The sequence below is a fragment of the Molothrus ater genome, chromosome 6, assembly GCF_012460135.2.
Source record: "Molothrus ater isolate BHLD 08-10-18 breed brown headed cowbird chromosome 6, BPBGC_Mater_1.1, whole genome shotgun sequence".
Lineage (NCBI taxonomy): Eukaryota > Metazoa > Chordata > Aves > Passeriformes > Icteridae > Molothrus > Molothrus ater.
The window spans coordinates 22707692-22728670 of record NC_050483.2 but is presented as its reverse complement, the minus strand read 5'-3'; the positions used below and the strand labels follow the sequence as shown (position 1 = coordinate 22728670).

General features: G+C 47.3%; 1 protein-coding gene across 3 annotated transcripts in view; it reads right to left on the bottom strand.

Annotated features, from left to right (window-relative positions):
• Positions 1–17236, bottom strand: part of PRDM11 (PR/SET domain 11) — a 48708-nt gene extending 31472 nt beyond the window's left edge. For all 3 annotated transcript variants that reach the window (XM_036383801.2, XM_036383802.2, XM_036383804.2), the window contains exon 1: positions 17068–17236. The gene's annotated coding sequence lies outside the window, so the exon portion shown is untranslated. The remainder of the gene's footprint in view (positions 1–17067) is intronic.
• Positions 17237–20979: the final 3743 nt, after the last annotated feature.

Below are 20979 nucleotides of genomic sequence, written 5' to 3'. Positions count from 1 at the left end.
TGTTCCTTTACAGCAGCCAGAGCTGAGCTGCCACCACCACCCTTCTGACATGCAAAGCTGCCATAGTAAAAATGCCTCCCTCTGCTCAACACAAGAGCCAGGAGACACTTCACAGAATCATCAATCACTTAATGATGTTTAAGGACAGCAAGCTCCAAAACAATAACACTTCCCTCCCCCTCCCATTGTGGTGTGGTGATGAAGAGAAAATATACATATGCCAAGTGATAATAATTTGGAATGGATTTAATTTAGATTTTTGGAAGGGCCACTAAGCATAAGAGCATTTCAGCTTGAGAAAAGGAATAAATTAGCGTGCTGCTCATCTCTTCATTTGCATTCATCTTAAGACTTCCTCTAAGGCATACAAACAGTCTGCTCTCAGGTACCACTCCAGATTGGACAGATTTCACAGCTGCTCCCCAAATATCCCCTGTGATGGCCCCTTCCACGTCCACTGCCCAATGACATGCTCTGTTATGCTGCATACTTGCAGGGCTGACAGAGGGGCCTCCACAGCAGAACACTTCTGTCAGGCAATCTGGTGGAAGAGCACATCCCCATCATGGCTTGGTTCAGGGCATTTCTAAATTCATGTTCACAAACCCCTGGAGACAGGAATTTTTCTTATTCCACACATGCTTGTATGAGCCTGAACACCACAGAAGTCTGGTCTGCATTTCTGCCCTATTTACCACAAGAAGGAATGCCATTCCCAACCTCTCTGGCTCTGCTTTGTGCCAGGGGACAAATGATTTATTTTTCCAATCAAACTTCTCACATGCCAATGTGCAGCCTGAAAGACATTTATCAAGCCTTTATCAAGGAGGAGTGTTACTTAATACTCATACAGTGGTCTGAAAGCAAAGCCCCAGCATAAGTACAACTAGACACAGGCAAACACATGCACTTTTAAGTCTTTACAGGATGTCCAAAACACGACAGATTTTCTTTCAGAATTGCCACAGCCATTCAGAAGGAAAGCGATAGTAATGCCAAAGAAGGGCTCATTATTTTGGCAGGCTGAGTCCCTTGTCTGCGCTCTCTGGAGCAAGAGGAAAGCTCTGCAGTCCTGTACCTATTCACCAGCCAGTGCTGCAATCAGGGCCTACCTGGCCTTCTCAGAGAAGAAAAAGTCTTTTCTGCAAAGTCTGCAGTAAAGCAGCTGAAGAGGAAGAAAGCTTGGGGAGTGGGAAAACGTTAAAGACAAGAAGAGATAGGTGCTGCCTCAGAGCTGCTTAGCTGTGGGGCCGGCACTGTCACAGGAAAGGTGGATGCTGCCTGTGGGGCAGATGCTCTCAGTCAGAACAACCACCTGTGTTGGAAGCCTGGCAGACAGGACACCTGAAGTTAAAACACCCATATCCCCCAATCATTCAGTAGGAAGAGATGCATATATTTGTTTCTGAAGATAAAATGACTTTTCCTTTCCCACTCTTGCCCCATGGAGTCTTAGAGAGTGAGAGAAACCCTATGATGATACAGTCTGACCTCCTGCCAAGGAAGGTCACCGTGCTTCCTTCAGCTCTGGTTAAACTACTGCATAGCTCCAAATAAAGGGGAAAAAAGAAGAAAAAACACTGTGTTTACTTCACACATGAAGCTCTGTGTTTTACTGTATAGCACATTATGCAGCCTGCCCCTCTCCTGGTCCTCCCTGGACTCCCTCCTACTTATCAGCAACATTCCTGCGCAGCACACTGGCAGGAGCAGCACCTTGCACTGAGATAACGCCCTCCCTGCCCCTGCTCAGGATTGCCGTGCTCATGTCCAAGTGCTGCATTTACTTTCTGGTCACCGTGCCCAGCTGGGGTTCTGTTTTCAGCTGGGGCTCTGTTTTCAGTGAACCACCATGCTGCTGTAAGAGCCCTTGCTCCTGCAGGAGCTCCCAGGCCACCATGCATCCTGCCAGCCCTCCCACATGCTCTGAGAGTAGGTGACTGCTTCACACAACTCCCTGCTGTCCCACCCAGCACACACGCACAACCCAAGTTCACCACTAACTCATCTCTTTTCACTACTTGTAACTTGCTCAGATTTAATGTTGCCCACAAACACAATCCAAATTAACTTTGTGCTTTTTTTTTTCCCAGGACACCAACAATCTTAGAACCAAGAGAATCATTTAGGCTGCAAATGACCTTTAAGATCATCATGTCCAACATAAATCTAGCTCTGCCAAGTCCACTACTAAATCATAGAATCATTTAGGCTGAAAACGACCTTTAAAATCATAAAGTCCAACCATAAACTTAGCACTGCCAAGTCCACCACTAAACCATATCCCTACGTGCCATAGCTACATGTCTTTTAAATAAGTCCCAGAGTTGGGGACTCAACTACTTCTCTGGGCAATTTGTTTTAACGCTTGATAACTCTTTTGTAATTTCCAATCTAAACTTACCCTGGCGCAACCTGGAGGCATTTCCTCTCATCCTATCACTTGTTTATAGGGAGAAGAGACTGATTTCTGCCTCTTGATTAGCATTGAACCAAAAATCCAAAAATTCCCAGCTGAGACTACTACACTACCAGGAATGGGGCTCCTTTTGTTGTCACACTATGACCCTTTATTTAGTCAGGTTTCCTTTCATGTACTGAATCACAGAATGGCTTGGGTTGAAAGGGACCTCAAAGATCATCTAGTTCCAATACCACTGCAGAGAGAGCTTCCATTAGACCAAGCTGCTCAAAGTATCATCCAATTTGGCCTTGAACATTTCCAGGGATTGGCCAGCCACAGCTTCTCTGTGTTCCAGTGCCACAACACCCTGACAGTAAATAACTTTTTTCTAATATCTAATCTAAATCTACCCTCTTTCAGTTTAAAGCCATTCCATTCCCCCTTGTACTACTGCCAGAAGCCCAGTCAGTCTGTCCCTAGCTTTCTTAAAAGTTCCCTTCAAGTACTGAAAGGCAGCAATCAGGTCTCCCTGGAGCCTTCTCTTCTCCAGGCTGAACAATCCCAAGTCTCTAAGCCTGTCTTCACAGGAGGGGTGCTCCAGCCCTCCGATCATCTTCATGGCCCTCCCTCCTCTGGCCTCACTCCAGTGCGTGTGTGACACAATGAATCATCCCACCTATTTATTCCCGTGACTTGTTGCACAATTTCAGTGCATTAAACATGCCAGACTTACCAACAGTTTTACCTTTACTAAAATTATACCAAGACCAGAAAATCATATTAGGTTAGAAAAGAACTATTAAAAAAAAAACCTGTACAGACTGACTATTACAATTAATGCCCCTTAACTCATGACCAATCTGATCCATATCAGCTGTTACGTTATTTTACTGGAAGTGAACATCAGACTGCAGTTAGCCTAGTTTAATTTGCCCAGTTAAACTTAACATTGGCCTACTTGCTTAAGAGTAACAGACAACATTTTTTTAAAGTCTAACTCATTATACATGCTTTCATTTATTTTTTTAAATTATTTTAAAATTAGCATTTATGGCTCAGAGAGCACTGCTCAGCCAGGCCTTTTAAAATCCCTGGACGCAAGTAAGCCAGAATAGCAAACTTTAAAATATACTGCTGTAATAGCTGCTATTTGCTAATTTCCCAAGCCACTGCTACAACACAGAGCATTACACTGCTGCTGTAACTGGTAGCACCTTCTAGCTTTTCTTCCAGGAGAAAAAATATGACATTTCTCCAGTTCCAGACCTCAGCAGATGACCGTGCTTTTAGGACTCTTAGCTTCTGATGTATTCAATGTGGTGTTTAATTTTTCTCAATTTCACTGCTCATTAGTTTATCTTTATTGTCATTTCTCCACCCCCTTTAGCTTTCTACAGCTGTAAGAGTCTAGTTCACATTCTGCAGTTTTCACTCCCTCCACTCCATTGTTTTGGGGTTTTCTTGGCATTTTTTATAACTGTGTTTGTTCTAGCACCTATATGTGAAGAGCCTCTGAAGATTTCAGATGATGTGGAGAAGCGCCATGTAAGCGCAAGAACAGCAGGCTCCTTGGTTACTGCTGAGGGTATTCCCAGGGCGTACTTGGCCTCACCTGTGCATGTCCCTGTGCCTACCAGGACATTTAGCCTTCCCAACGTTCAGTGGGCACACAGCCTACAGCAACATCCTAGCAGCATGTCAGTAAGGCCAATCAATCCCTGGTCAGAGAGATGCTGTGATGACCCAGGGGCTGTCTACACACAACATCAAGTGCTTTGGATAGCAAAGGCAGTTGTGCACAGTGGTCCTTGGCAAATACAGGACACCAGTGTGACTGCTACAAATCCCAAGAGGCACCCCTGGATCACCCCTGGGTTCACAGGCAGTGCCACATAACCCCTCCTGTTTTCTTTACAAAGCAGGCATGTTTCTGGATGACACACATTAAGATCTCCAGTGGCTCTGCCATATTGCTCAAAATCAGGGAAGCAGAAAACACAAGAACATCTGAGCTATTAATCTCCAATGCAGGACAAAACCTCCAAATGGGGTTAAGCATGAACAAACCTGTGAATTCCTGTCCTCAAGTATGCTGCCTTTATCACTGCCACTCTTGTAGTTATTAGTTAACAGTCACAGGCTCTTATCTGCATGGATCAGCCTCCAAAACAGAGCTTTAATTTTACATTTTACTGGCAGGTTTCCCAGACTGGGACATTCTTTCATGTGAAACAGCCATATAGGAATCCATCCCCTCCTCAGCACACAGCTCCTTCACTCAACTTCTCACTGCTGACCTTCTGGAGGTCATCTCCTCTTCTTTTAAGGCAGATCTTGCATAGCTAGTACCACATTTTAAAGGCCCATGGTGAAAAATGGACACGAGTTCGTATGCTTTTTCTACAGTCGCATATTATTGCCAGAAATAGTAATCCAGAACAGTCAGCTACTGACAAGCTGAGAACAGGGAATAAAGCACAGCATTCAAGGCTCTGAGCTGCCCCCCATACAGCCACGGAAGACCCAGGCTGACCGTTCTCCTGGAGGTGAATGCCCTTACCAAGGTCCTCAGCCATGCCAACCACTTCAAGTCACTTTATGAAGTACCAGCTGGCCATGCAGTTCATGCTTACAGCCAGCACAAACTCTGAAAGATCAAAGATCCCACAAAGTAAGAGGGAGAACCAGCTTGCTCAGAGGATGACCACTGTCCACAGACAGATACAAGCCAATGCTCCACTGGGAAAATTAGTTTTGCCTAGATGATTGCCACAGCACTTTCCCCACAAAATTACAACATTTTTGTGGGTGAGGCTGTCCTCCACCCGGTGGTGCAGGGGAGCAGTGTCCTGGCACAGCAAAGGTTGGTGGCAGCAGGGCAAGACCCCATGACCTGTCCGCCAGCCTGCTGCAAGGCCAGGGCTCTTCTCTGATGGCCACAGAGCAAGGCTGAATGCAGCATGCACATCTGACAACAAGCTGAAGCAGTCACAAATTCAAACTTAATTAGTGAAAATTATAGGTCACCCATGATGTAGGATTTGAGCAGCCATGGGCTGTGACCAGGACTTGTTTAACTCATTATCAATTACTCCACTACACTCAGAAGCCATAAATTTACCAGAAGTATGAAATATTTTGTTTGAGTTTCAAATTCTGAAAACACTTGAAGAAGGTCAGGACTACAACAAAGATACCTGGAAACGCCAGCAGTTTTTCTGCAGCTTTCTGAAGAAGCTTGGAGAGTAAGCTTCAAAACAACAAAACCTAAACCTGCTATACAGCAGGGAAGGTTGAGAATTTCCACTGGTTTTAACTTGCCCAAGACCAGCAACTGACATGACAAACAGAATGGGGTGCCACAACACCAAATTCCCACTGCCATCCTTACTGCAGATAAGCTGGGAAGAGGGAAATTCTGGTTTGCCAACCTGGAACTCCTCCTGTAGTCTCTAATGGATGTGAGATGAGTTCACACTGTCGCTCTTACATGATTCATGGCCAAAAGATGGTATCAAAACCCTCCATGATCTGCTTCATGACAGACACATTTCAGAGGGGGAAGAAGACAGAAAACCTCTGAAATAACCCCTGAACCAATCTTAAGTTTGTTTTATGATGGCTTCTAGTGAAGATGGAACATACTGATAACTTTACAAGATTTGTCACAAAATTCTGTGTTGTGGTCTCAGAGCATTTGCTCTTTGTTTATCTCAGAGAGAGTAAGAAAAGGATCCATGAGCTGGTCCATGCACTGTCATGGATCAGCACAGCCTATGCAAAGCAGGTATTACTTGATGCAACTTCTCCATGTTAAGTATTGAGTAAGGACTCAAACAAGCAGGATGCTGACAATGTAAAGCCCCCATGCAGCCTAAAAGCCTCTGAAACAGTGCAACAGTGCAACCTGCCACAGAACCAAGGCAGGTACTCACTGCAGTTGAAAGAATACATAAGTGACTTGCATTTTTAAAATACATGGAAACATCTCATTTTTCCTGTACTCAGCTCCCTGCATTGATCTCACAGAATCACAGTTTTAGGATAGAAATGAGAATTAGGACAATCTGACTGACACCCCTTAAGTCCCACTCCTTTCCTTTTAGCCCTCAAAAAGGACAAAATCTCCATGTGAGACTAGCAAGAGGAAGAGAAGCCAACGTTCCATGAGTTTATCTCAGTTGTTAATCCCCATCACAGACAAGTCATATGTGATTCTTTTTAGTTCTGGGCACCAGGCAAGAGTTCTTCCAAAGGGCCCTGGAACCTGATGGGAAAGGGTGAAATACCCAGCATGCTGGGACACTGCTTTGAGCAACTGGAAAGAATTGCTTCCCAGGTTAATGGCTGTAATAAACCTCACCATCTTTGGTCAGAACCACCAGTTGCACTTCTTTGCCTCTGGCTTCAACATAAATATATACCTACATTTATAAAGTTAAAACAAACAGACACAAAGCCCCAGTACTAAAACTAGATGTTATTTTACCATTTTTCTCCCTAAGGACAGAATAAGAGTACAACTAAGTGGCAGCTGTAAGCCTTCCTCCTTAAGGCACTACTGAAAGGTGTTTGGATAGCAATAGTGATAAGGACTGAATAAAACCACATACAGAGCAGAGCCCTGGATATGTAGCCATGCACTATCTTCTTAGCTTTCCAACAATTTGTATCATTCCTCTGTGTAACTCTTCCAATTTTCTCTGTATTACTTCAAGATGCTGGCACTAGAAAGCCACGCTGATGTAATACTGATTCTGAAGTAAATATGAAGTTTACAGATGTAAAACTACCTCCTTACCCTGATTCATTACCACCCTGCTTGTGTCTGAAATCATGGCTGTCTTTTCCTGCTAGTACCTGGCACAGAAAGCTCCCCAGGGCCGCCTGCCCATTCTGACTCTCATGTTCTCACATGGGACTGCTCAGGACACAGCCTCCCTTCACAGATCACGTTCAGGACATGCCTTTCCAGGTTCATAAATCTCCACTTGTCTGCGTGAAAATACTTGGTTTCAATAATCTCATTTACCAAACAAACTGCATTACACTGTCCTGCCCCTATCAACAGCTACAATTCACCAAACATGTTTCATCTACCCAGTTTGCCAGTGATGAGTCATGTCTTCTGCATCACTGAGTAAGTGTCAGGCAGAACTGGCTTCTCCCTTCCCCTTATCTGAAGAGAAGGGTCATCAACTCTACTTCTTTGAAAACACAGCCTCCACATATCATATTGCAGAGACTCTTCTGTAAAATGATCAAGCTCTAGCTTAAAATAGCTGGATTATTTGCTCCCCTCATCTAAGGTGGCAATGCCAGAACCATGATCTTTTGATGTTGAGAAGGTATTTTCTACATTCATCTTAAAGTAAATTCTCAAACAGTTGATTTATTAGTGTGTTAGTTCTGTCCTTTAGCTTAGCGTATCCTTCATCCCCCTTACTGTTTATACTGCCACTTCAGCTTATTTATTGTATGCTGGTTCTCTATCAGTCACTACCTTCACTTCCTAAGCCACATATATTTCATTGATATTCTCTGGCATTGGATATTAATTGGGTTCTCACACACTGAATTAGCTGCCCTTTATATGTAATTATATATATCACATTTTTTTTATATGTCACATATATTTTATATATATATCACATAGATTTTTTTAAATTACATATAAATTACATACATATAAAATTACATAGAGACGTATCTTTAAACCAACAGTAAACTTCTCCAAGAACAAAATCAAACCTTTTTAAGAAGTACACAACACTTTCCCTGACACCAATTTTCAGGCATAAATAACTTTATATTTTCCCAGGATTGGTGCATGCTACCCAGCTTTTATTTTCCTAGGCTATCCACTTGGCAATTTTCAAAACTGTCCCAACACAATCACTCATTCAGTCCCCTGTATTTGCTGCGATCCACCAAGACTCATTAGAAGTGAACATGAGCAAGCTAGAGAGAGACCTCCTCTCACTCATCTAGTGCTCACTATACTTCAAGGGAACGTGCTTTTTTCCTTAGCACAGCTGCCAGCACAACTGCTCACCAACAGGACCCCATGCAATGCAACTCCCATGTGGAGCCCTCAACTTCTGAATACTTGTAGCCCTCAACTTCTGAATAATGAACTTATCCTTCCCTTGCTGCTGGCCCAGCTGTCACTCAAGGGCACACAGTTCAACAAAGGGAAGCAGAGATGTGAATTTACTGCCCAAACGACCTTTTACTCTCATTCATGGACAGACAAAAAAGCTGGAGAGAGGAAGTGTTTGGTAGGCACATAACAGGCTGGGCCACTGTCACACTCCTGCTCTTCTGCTGTGCTGGGAGAGGGAAAAGACACTGGAGTGTCTTTAATATTTTATAAAGCACATGTAGGAAATTCAAAATGCCCTGGTGAGGTCCTGCCAGCATCACTGTGCACCTGGGACCCTGCCACATAGCACTGAGCATCTGCCTGCCACCCCACTGCCCACAGGGAGGTCACATGCACCCAGAAGACCCTTGCACCTGCGCAGGCTGGTCAGCCTAAAAATTGTTGTAGATGAGCAACACTAGTGATTCATGTATTTCAACAATGATGGAGGTAAAAAGGGAAAGGGAAGGTGTGGGGGTGGGCAGGAAACAAACCCCAGACATTAGTTTCTAAATAGCAGATGTGGCTATTCTGGCTAGCAAACTTCCACTTTAATTTCTAACCCACAGAGATGGGAAATGATTCATGAAAAATCAACAGGATAAAATTAGCTGGAAGGCAGAGGGATAATTCATGCAACCCAACCGTCATGGGCTGAAGTGCCAGCGCTACCTGGCATTTCAGCCTCTGGTGCCCTTCAGTCACTGGCACCTGGCCAGCAATCAGCTCTACATATATTTCCTTAGTGTTGAAATTAGCCCCTCTGAAAGCACATCCATCTTCTAACAAGATGGCCTTTCACTCAACACTTTCCCAGAAGTTCCAGCTTTTCCTTTCTTTTAGAAAGAAAGATTACCTGCAGTATGCTGTCTCTTTCTTCCACTGGTGAATGTTTAGTGGTGTCAGAAGACCAGATGGATGGACAGGCTTGCACACACGTCTGTGAGCCATGGACAAGCTATCCACTAAAATCTAACTGTCCCAGCAACTCAGAAAATTCAGCGCATTTTGCCAGAGCTCCTTTTTCCTGCACAAAACCAACAACCCACTCAGCAGCAACAACCAAGTGCTGGTCTGCCTTTACAATACACCAGTGATTTTTTTATAAGACTGCTGCTAAATTCTGTCAGGAATCACAAAACACGATTTCACTCTTGATACAGTCACATGACAGAAAGTTTCTTGAGCATACTATTACTTATAAATCACAACCCAAAGCTCTTTACCCCAAAGGCTGATGAGAAACTTCCACTCCTACAAGAGACCTCTGGACTTCCAGAAGGCAGCTGGTTATTGGACAATGCCCCCTCTCACCACCCAACTCAAAAGCTTCAGGAATCAAAGGTAAAATTGTAAAGCCTCTGGAGCACCAATACCTCTAGGCAGGCAGTTTCAGGCGCAGGGGAATCCCCATTCCATTGGGACCTATGAGTACAGATATAAAATGAAGCTAAAATCCTGCTTTGGCACCATTTATCTAGTTGGTGCCTGCTTCTGTGGAAGGATGTTACAGGACAGTTCTTCTGTGCTTGTTACAGTGGTTTCACTCTTTTTAGACTTCAGGACACAACAGGCAGCTCCTTTCTTTTTACTTGTTCAGCAAATAGGGAAAGAGTATGTGGGAGAAAATGAAAAGGTAGGAGCAGATCTTACTTTCACTTGTTCCCAAAATTCTGACCAACTAGCCCAGTCCTTTAAGAGCACTAACAAACACAGCAGGCAAAATGAGAACACATCAACTGTTCCACAAAATGCAGAGGAAGCAAAAGCAAGAGCAGTATTTATTTCTCCTCATTTGTACCCTCTTGCAGGCCATTAGGAAGATAAGATCTCACAGCACAACAGACATTATTCAGAGCTGGTAAATCTGTCTACAGGTTAGGGACTCATGTTACATGGCTTGGATGAGCCGTGGTTGAGCATGGGTCACACCGACCCCCTTTTCCTTGGGGCAGGCAGCAGCCCAGATACTCCCAGCGTCAGATCTGCCAAGAAACCAGATATCCGTGTGCTGAATTCACCACCACCACAATTTGATCTGCACATTCCCTTCCATACAGAGAGAGGGGTGTTCAGACTGTGCATATCCTAACACAGCTAACTAGAAAAACATTTCAGCAGGGGCCAAGCCTTCTGGTCTATACGTGCAGTCTTCTACATAAAGGTAGTGGATTGCACAGAAATACCTGTCCTTTACACTACAGACATTTTTAAAACACTGATTAGCAGAAGCACGGAAAGAGTCCAAGAACTCATTCAATTCCAGTCCAAAAAGCAGAGGAAGCATGTCAGAATGACTTCACGTGTGCAAGTCACTAAGGGACTACAAACATTCACCAACTATCCTACAAGAATTCAAAAGCAACATCTCAACACCTGACTAGTAATGAGAGCTGGTTAATAAAACCACCCAGCCAATCACTAGTTAACTCCATTACAGCTAGAGAGGACACATTAGCATCTGTCTCAGCACATCCAGGAGATGCAATAAGTGGATCTGCTGTTCTGGAGCTACCACCTTTACAAAGCAATGCAGCATTAGCTGCTGGGACTTTGCGCTGAGGGCCAGGCACCCCTACACCCCCATAGTGGCCGGCCCCGCTGGTAACGTGTGGTAGAATTTTCTAGGAAAAAAGCAACTTACAAACATACCATTCATAATAATGTTGTCTTTACAATCACAAAGGGAAGAGAAAAATAGTAATTTAAAAGCTTCTAGTCTTCAAAAGCTGATTGAACTAATTTGATCTTGGAAAAGATAATCGGCAAGCCTAGGTGTGAAACATGACAACTATAGAATATATTTTATTGCTCATAAAAGCATGCTTCTGTGTCATCAGTATGGATTTTTTCCTCAGTCAGTTTCCAAGTGTTTTCATTAATTTCCCCTGAATTGATAAGAGGACTGTACTCTGCAAACTGTGGTGTATTTAGCATTCTCATTAGCATTTCCAAGCAAGGAGTCTCCAAGTCAAAGAAAGAGCAGACCACATGAAATACCCCAGCAGCATCAGAAGAAAACAAATTAAAAAACCCAAACAACAGCAAATCCCCTTGATATACATAGACATGAGGAAATCAAGGTTTATACAAATGAAAGGTGTAAAGCGGAACATACTGGGTCAAACTTGAGATGTCTTTCAAGGAAGATGGCTGTGAACACTTAGTTTCAAGTCTGCAGTTGAAGGTACACATTTAACTCCACCCAGAATATTATGATGCAGTTTATATGATACATTTTCAAAATAAAGTTTCATTGTACTAAAAGAGGAAAGCACTAGAAAATATTTCATATTGATTATCAGCCTGCAAATGACAGATGGTCCTGACCAATACCAACTCCAATTAGCAGCCTTCAACACTCTGAAACACTCTGAAAGGGTGTTAGTGGAGGACCACTGGAGTTGTGTGTCCTTGATGCCCTGATCCATAGTCAGGAGCCTGGAACCAGTGCCTGTAGCCCACAGAGATGACCTGGCTGGGGGACCAGCACAGGATGCTCAGTGCTTCAGCTCCCACTGCGCAAGGCAGGAGCACTGCTGGCTCTCAGGGAAGCTAATTACAGCAACCCTAGAGCTGCTCCGTGAGTTAATCCCCCACATCACCTCCCATGAACTTTTACCACTCTGTCCTTATACATCTCGCTCACTACCCACAGCCAGGTTTCCATGGGCAGAAACCAGCCCCAGCTGACAGCAGCACAGGCAGCAAGGCAAGTGCTGGGAGTGGCAGCCCCAGCAGGGCTTGATGCCCAGGCTTTAGAACAGCAGCCGCTCCTCTTGGACAAGTCACTACAGGTGAAGGAAAACCAGCCTTGCTGAAAAGCCAAAGCCTGAGGAAGGGAGAAGAAAGGGGCTAGAGAAAGGAATCCATTTATCAGAGCATGCTCAAATTGGACTACTTGGCTTATGACAGACCCTTCTGATGGGCCCCTTACTGACGGCTGTCCATGAGCGAGGGACTGCATTGAAACAGTTCTGCAGTACACATTACTGATTGACTGCTGGAGGCTGCCAGTTTCTGCAGCTTAAATCTTAAATTATATCTATAATGCTTTTACCTTCTGACTGCAGAGGAACTGTTCAGAGCCTGAGTACTGCCTCCCAGCCTTGCAGAGAGAAGTGCCCTTTCAGCAACAGCTCTGAGGGATACAATTATCCTGCCCCCACAAATGGAGCCATGACCAAGAAACACAACAGCAAAGCTTTAAGTGTCAATATTTGGAATTGTTTGACTGTCTCTGCGAAAACATATGTTCTTGCAGTTATGTGAAGAGCTTGGGATGGAAGTTGGAAAAATGCCTGTGCCAGTACCACCACCTTCAATTCTAGCTGAACTTCAAAGCCTAGGTGCAGAGGACAGTGACCAGACATCTAAAAAACCAAATGGAAAATGTCATTCTAGTTGCCAAGTCAAAATGTTCCCCTTAATCTCTGCTTTTTTACTCTCAATTCTCCCCGACTTTTCTATCAGTATTGTCCCTCATGTGGTGGGCATTAAAAAGAAAAACTTCTCCAGCATGGGATACTTGTGCTGCTCTCCTCATCAGGTTTCCTCTCCATCCACCTTGGTTACCTCTACTTTTCAAATACACCACAGGATTGCTCTATTTTCCACTGCTCTTTGGCCTCCTGTACCTGCAAAAGTTTTCCCCTTCCAAAGCACTTTTCCCTCATCTTCTTTCCTAAGATGCCATACAGGACTGCATGAACCTCTAACCTTGTCCTCTGCTTTTCTTAGGGTGGTTGGACTTGCTATTGGAATCCACTTGCACAGACAAGTTTAACTAGCAGGAATTCCTGAAAAGCCACATTTTACTGTGTAGCTTTAGAAGGAACATTTCTCTAGAGACTTTATTTAAAAACACCTTTGGTAGCAGAGAAGAGGTCACAGGGAGAACAGAAAAGCCTGTGAAATTAAAGCCTTCTTTACTCCACTACTGCAGAGGCATCAGTGCAAGAGGAGACACTAGAATTGTCTGCAGCTGCACAAGAGCTCTGCTCCTAGAAACTTCACCCGCTACGAGTGAGCCTCAGGCAGGAGCGCTGTACAGCCGTGATTACAATGAGAAACGCCACGAGCATGACAAGGGGTGAAATGTGAAGCAGTAAAGCCAGCATCCCACACCAGGGCAGCCCACTTGCAGGCCAGCAGGAAATCTGCCACTTGCTCAATGCCAGCAGAATTGAGCAAGTGGCAGATTGATACTGCACATGCTGACTGCCCTTCACTGGCTATGCCTGTGCCTCAAGCAGCTCCCAGCCCCGGGGTCTGAAGGGTCTGTGCTCAGGTGAGAGAACAGATCAGACAACTCAGCACTGATGCAATCAAGCAAACCCTGATGCGTATCCAGCTGACTCCAGATTTCTTAAAATGCCAGAAAGCTGCAATGCAAACTGAAGAATAAAAGTGATATTTGCTTGTTTTTGCTTTACTTAGGAAAATCACAGATCTCAGGGACACATATTCCCAGTGCAGAGGAAGCATCAGAAGTTCCCACCTGCACTCACTCCACTGGAAACAACAGTCACTACTTTTTACTGGTCCAGTCCTCAGATCAAGTTTTAGTACCTTATCTCTTTGTTCTGGAAGTCCCCAAGTTAAACTATACCATTACTATTTTGTTATCAAACAAAAAAACAAACGCAAACCATTCTTTCTTTGGGACTACATTTAGTTTCTCCATGCAAATCTTCACACCCAACACCACTGGATTGGCAGTAATGATTTTAAATATTCTACCCCAAAATATCACAAATATTAGGCAGCATTTTAAGAGCTCTGGGAATAGTTTAGTAGCACCAAGGGACAGGCCCTGCTAACAGCAACTTTAAAAATAAAGAGTTAGGTAAAAGCATATACTCCTCTTGCATAAATGGACATGTGAAAAAAAAAACAACCTTAAAACCCAACACTCCATTTGGGAATTAACCAACATGAGAAACGAAAAGAAAAAAGAATATTAAAAAAAAAAAAAACACAGAAAGATAACGTGTACATGGCACTCTCCATAAAAGGACCAAACACCTCTCTTGCCCGGCCTTGTTGTATTTCTCATTGATATAGACACTTTGTTTCCTGACTCAGAGTGGCAACTTCACTCCCCACAATGCCTGTATCCCCCGGATCACAAAGCCAGCCTGCTGCAACGCAGGAGCCCTCCTGCTTCAGGCTCCTCATGCAGTGTTCACAACCTTTACATCGCTCCTACCGATTTCAAGCAGTTCCATCACTTTCCAGCAAGGAATACGAGAAACAAGCTACCCCCAGCCCATCCCAGTAAGATGGACCTTGTATCAGTTCATAAAATACCAGGTTTTAAAGAAGTCCTTGCTTTCGCCCCCATTATTTAAAAACAGGTACTATCCTCACAATAACCTTTACTTGTTAAAAAAGTGTAAGTAATTGCTATCAGTGTATCAGTGAGCAATAAGGCTGACATTGAGAATCCCCCACAAACTGCACCAGAACGCACCATGCTTCATGCATGGTCCACAGAGATGGCAGAGAAACAACAGGCCAGTATCCCAAAACCAGAAAGTCTGCACCAAAGCCAGCACCGAGTCAGGAGCCTCAGGACCTCCTTCATGCTCCACAAACAGCTGGGGAAGGAGCAGCAGCCTTTGACATGACTCCTGGGCAGGAGAGAAAAACAACGTGTCCTGGTCCTACTGCTCCATGCCACAGTGAGATCAGTCAACTCAGCATTTAGCCAAGAGCCAAACTTTGGCCTCTCCCATGGCTACCTCAAATCTTCCCTGGTGAGTGGTTCCAGTAGCCAATCCCTCCTTTGCCAACACAGTCCTTGGCCACATCAACATTTGAGTTCTTTGCAGGCTGCATGTATTTCAAGAGCTCCACACCACTCAGCCCTGTGCTAAACCATTCCTTCTAGAGCAGGAGCACCTTTGGTCCAAAAGCACCCCTTGCAAGAAGCAAACACCCATCATCTCAATACCTTTGTTTCTGACTGCAGCTTGCACTTGAAAAGCAAAAGCGGTTTATACACAATTCATTAACGTCCGGAGACTGGTTTCCCTTTCCACTTTCACTGCTTATAATCTGGGTCATTAGACAAACGGAAATTTAGGGGCTGTGAAGCCCAACCCAGGCAGTGACCTTGTGCTCTGCCAGTCTCACAGGGAGTTAAACCTTGCTGGCAGGACTGGATCCAGGGGGCTGCTGGATATTTCGGGCTGGGGCTCCTTTGCTGCTCAACAAACCGCTGCACACACCTCCAGTGCTGGAAAACAATCCTATCTTACAGTTAGGCTGGTGTTTTTTTAAGCTGGTTCTGCCAGTTCTCCTCCCACTAATGAGAGGCATTTATCACAGGAAAAAGAGGAAGCAACAGTGAGCCAACAGTTTTGCCCACAGGCCAGTTTTTTTTTTTTTTTTTTAAGGATCTGAAAAGGGGACTCTGGAGGCATCTTCCATTTCCCTCTGAAATATAAGCGCTATAGCACCATTTGCAGAAACTTGAGAAATTCTGTAACTTTAAAAAAAACCCCAAACCCACAGAAGGAAGAAGGCTCAAGAAGGTGCATCTGGAGTTTTTCTGCGCGAGTTAAGAGAGCGTCCCGGCTGAGCGGTGTAAGGGCAGCTCAGCCCGAGCTCTGCGCACGGGGCGCGAGCGATGCCGCAAGGGCCGTGCCCGTGTCTCACGGCGGGGGTAGCCGTGTCCCCGGGGCTGTGCCCGTGTCCTGCAGTCGGGGTGCCCGTGTCCCCGGGGCTGTGCCCGTGCCCCGCAGTCGGGGTGCCGTGTCCCCGGGGCTGTGCCCGTGTCCCCGGGGCTGTGCCCGTGTCCTGCAGTCCAGTCGGGGTGCCCGTGTCCCCGGGGCTGTGCCCGTGCCCCGCAGTTGGGGTGCCCGTGTCCCCGGGGCTGTGTCCGTGTCCCGCAGTCGGGGTGCCCGTGTCCTGCAGTCGGGGTGCCCGTGTCCCCGGGGCTGTGCCCGTGCCCCGCAGTCGGGGTGCCGTGTCCCCGGGGCTGTGCCCGTGCCCCGCAGTCGGGGTGCCCGTGTCCCCGGGGCGCAGTCGGGGTGCCCGTGTCCCCGGGGCTGTGCCCGTGCCCCGCAGTCGGGGTGCCCGTGTCCCCGGGGCTGTGCCCGTGCCCCGCGGCCGCCGCCGCCCGGGAGCGCCCCGCCCCCGCGTTCCAATGTGGCGCGCGCCCGCCCGCCTCCGCCGCCCATTGGCCGCCGGCCGCCGTCAGTCGCGGCCCCGCTAGCGGCCGCGGGCGGGGCGGGGGGGCCGGGCGGGCGCAGCCGCGGCGCGGGCGGGAGCGGCGCGGCGGGAGCGGCGGGGACGGGCCGGGCCGGGCCCCGCGCAGCCCGCCCCGAGGGGGAAAAGCGGGGCGGGCGGGGAAGGGGGGGGCGATACCTGTGCCCGCGGGTCTTCGCCACCGCCCCACCCGCTGCAGGCACCCCTCGGCCGGACCTCCCCCCCGGGCTGGGACGGGTTTTCCCCCCGCGCTCCGCAGCCATTTTCGTGGCCACCTTGGCTACCAGCGAGGCTGACTCACCTCGGCACTGCGGGCGCGGGGAGCCCGCCTCGGCGTCGGGGGGCCCGCTCCGCCCGGGAGGGGCGGGGGGAGCCCGGCTGGCTGCGCCCTCCCACCCCGCCGGCCCCGCTGGCTAGTCCCAGGCGAGGACGGGTCCCGGGGCCGGGCCGGGCTCGGCGGAGGCGGCAGCGGCGGCTCCCTCCCTCCCGGCCGTGACCACCATCTTATTAGCACAGGAAATGACATGGAGAACGGAAGAGAGGGGCGTTCGGGGGCCGAGCCCGGGGACCCCCCGAACCGGGGGGAGGCGCCGCCGGCCCGCCCGGTCCGGCCCGGCCCGGCCCGCCGAGGCTCTCCCGGGGCCGCGGCATTCCCGCTTTCTTTCCAAATACCCGCGGTGGGAAAAGAGGAGGGGAAAAAATAACAAAAAACAAACCCCAAAAGCCGCATACAGCTAGCGGGGGGGAAAGCACCAAAAAACAAACGCAGAAGAAGCCGAGCAAGCCCAAGCCGCCCGCGGTTCCCACCTCCTGCTCCGGAGCCTGCGAGTTCCGCGCGGAGCCGCCGGCGATCAGCGCCCGCGGCCGGCCGGGGGCTCGGGGGGGCTGTGGAGGACAAAACCCGCCCGGACGGCCCGCGGGCACCGTGAGGGGGGAGCCGCCGACCGAGGGGGCCCGTCCCGGCGGAGCCGCCGGGCTACCCCCGGGCGCTGCCGCGGCCACCACCTGCCGCCGCCCGGCAGCCGCCGCGGCGCCCCGCGGAGCGAGACTCGGCCGCCCGCCCGCGTCCTCGGGGCCGCCCGCCTCCGGGGCACGGCGGCCAGACGTGACCCCCGCCCGCGGCCGTGCCCCGGGGCTCCCCCGCCGGCCGGGGCCGGAGGCGGAGTTGCCCCGGGGCGGGCGTCCGTTCCCCCGGCAGCACCCCGCGCCCCTGCCCGCCCGGCAGGAGCCTCATGCTCTTCCGCGGGAAAAAGTGAATGAGACGACGCGCTGTTTCCCCGGCCCTCGGAGCTCGATCATATTTCAGATTACCCCCCCAAAAAGTAACCCACCCAACAGCAACAGTAACAACAAACCCTACCCTCGAGCTCTGCGCAGAAATTGCGGGCAACATCACGGATGACAAAAACTAGGCACAATTTAATAAACAGAGGAAGCGTGTCTCACCAATAAAACAAAATCTAAATAAAAACCATATGCAAGCATTAAATTTGAAACAATGCAAACTCTTCAGCTGCTTTGCCAAAAGAGGCACAACGGGGGGTAAAGAGAGGAATGGATAAATAGCCATAATTTTCCAGTTCCTTCAGTTGACAATGGACTTGAATGCAAACAGGGTTGTGGTGAAAATGTGCCCGATTGGATTCTAGGAACTACTTCCCATTTTCTGTAGCCCTGAGAAACACTGTTTTCTGTGGTCCTGAGAAATAAATTCTCTCTTGATACTCTCCACTCTGAACTGCCTACTATACAAAGTTGCTGTAAAGAAGAGAAAAATTGAGTGAGGACAAAACCTAAAAACGTTTATAGCCCAAGCAAAATAGAGGCCTGCTTCTGCCATCTTGGAGCTGCTTCCACTGCTCTCACTGAGCGCTGTGAGGTGGCAGAACTTCAGGGTTAGGTCTTGATGTATCACTTAATTTAAATTGGCAAAACAACAAGGAAGGTAATCAACTCGGCTTCAAAATAAGCTCTTTGAAAAAGCAGCCAGTATGGCACAGATGATTATTCTGAAGTTCAAATGAGTATCAGTCCTCAGATCTCCCACTGTAATTTGCTTTTTGTTCCCCATTTCTAACCTCTGGGGAGAGGATTCGTTCTCAGAGGAAAAGCGTGCGGTGTCATTTTACCCCTTCCAGTAATTGCAGATAGATGGACTTTGAGGCACTTGCACTTGCCTTGGAAAGACCATAAGCTGTCAGCACCTTCAGACTCCTCAGAAATATTAGAGATCCTAATAGAGCTGCCCTAGTTTGCAGTTTCTGTCTGTGTGCTGAAATGTGTGAGAACACTCAACTGGCATTAAGTGCAACAATGGGTTTGTAAATATGATTGATGAATGAACCAAGAGGAAAAATAATAACTAAAAAACCAATAAAAATCATGTGAGTAATATAAATGCATGCTGAATGCCAGGCTAATTTGGAGTAATAGTTTAGTTATAGCTATTGTAGTGAAAGGCTGAAGGGGAGGCTCAAAGGGAGGCATAAATCTTTTATTTGTAAAGAAAATTAAATATGTAAATGCAATATAAATAACAGCTATTATGTCTTCCTGTTAACACAGGCATGCTAATTTATTGAGAAGGAGTTGCCTTGTTTTAATGTGTGCAGTCGCTTTTATATGTTTAATAGTCAGGTGTGTTGGGTTTGTGTGGCAAGGTGTGGGTAGTGGGGAGGCTACAGGGGTATCTTCTGTGAGAGGCTGCCAGAAATGTCCCCTATGTCTGACAGAGCCAACTCCAGCCAGATCCAAGCTGAACTCACTGCTGGCCAAGGCCAAGCCCATCAGCGACTGTGGAAGCACCACTGTGATAACACATTTAAAAGGGAAGGAAAAACAGCTCTCCAGACACCATAGTCAGTTGAAGAAGGAGGGGAGGAGGTGCTCCAGGTGCCAGAGCAGAGATTCCCTGGCAGGCTGTGGAGAACACCATGGTGAGGCAAAGGTGTGTCCCTTCAGCCCATGGTGGTCCATGGTGTAGCAGATATCTACTTTTGCCCTCTGAAGGACGCCACACCAGAGTGGGTGGATGCTCAAATCAGGCTGTGACCCTTTGGGAAGCCCATGCTGGAAACAGGCTCCTAGCAAGACCTGTGGACCTGTGGAGAGAAGAATCCACACTGGAGCAGGTATGCTGGCAGGACTTCAGACCCTGCGGGAGACCTGCACAAGAGCAGTTTGTGAAGAACTGGAGCCTGTGGGAGGGACCCCACACAGGATCAGGGGAAGAATGTGGGGAGTACTCCCCCTAAGAAGGAGGAGCAGAAGAGAAAATATGTGATGAACTGACTGCAGCCCCCATTCCCTGTCCCCCATAACTGCTGGAGGGGAGAAGTTAGAGAACTCAGGAGTAAAATTCAGCCCAGAAGGGAGGGGTGGGGGAAGATGTTTTAATATTTAGTTTTTATTTCCCATTATCCTTCTCTGATGTGATTTGTAATAAGCTCATTTTATCAAGTTGGGTCAGTTTTGCCCATGATGATAATTGGTGAGTCATCTTTGCTTGTCTTATTTCAACCCATGAGCTTTTAGTTCTTGTATTTTCTTTCCATTTTGTGGTTGAGGAGGGGAGTGATAGGACCGCTCTGGTGGACACCTGGTGTCCAGCCAAGGTCAGCCCATCCCATCAGGAGATAAAATCCCCATAAAGAAGATTTTGTATCTTTTCTATATAGCAACAAGTTATGGAAGGAAGAGAGTGCAAATTTGTACTCTCTGCAAAAATATTACCTTTGGGGCTTGAAAAGGCTTCCCTTCTTCAACAAGCTGCCTCCTCACTTATTAAGAAGATGTAGGATTTAATTTTTTTCTAATAAGTACATTCAGCCCCCACTCCACCACCCACAGCAATTCTCCTCTGTCTGACAGGCTCTCAGAATAAAACTTTACAAATGGCAACATCAGTTCAGAATGACTGTCTGATTAGGTGTTGACAGAATGAATGTCTAATTAGGTGTTGACTTTCCAGTATTATACTGTCAAATCCATTCCTCCATGAAATGCTGGATATTCTCCTGCAGAGACAAAAAGTTTCTTCTGCTGGCACTGAACTTTTAGCCAATGGTATAAAAAAAAAATGCTTGCAAAAGTGGGTAGAACTGAATCAAGCTTCAGTTAAATGGTTTTCAGAGCTCCAGGTGCTGTGAGCTGGCAGGTACATCTGTCAGAATCTGATCCCTGCACCGGAAGAGTCTGGATGTATTTTGTGGAA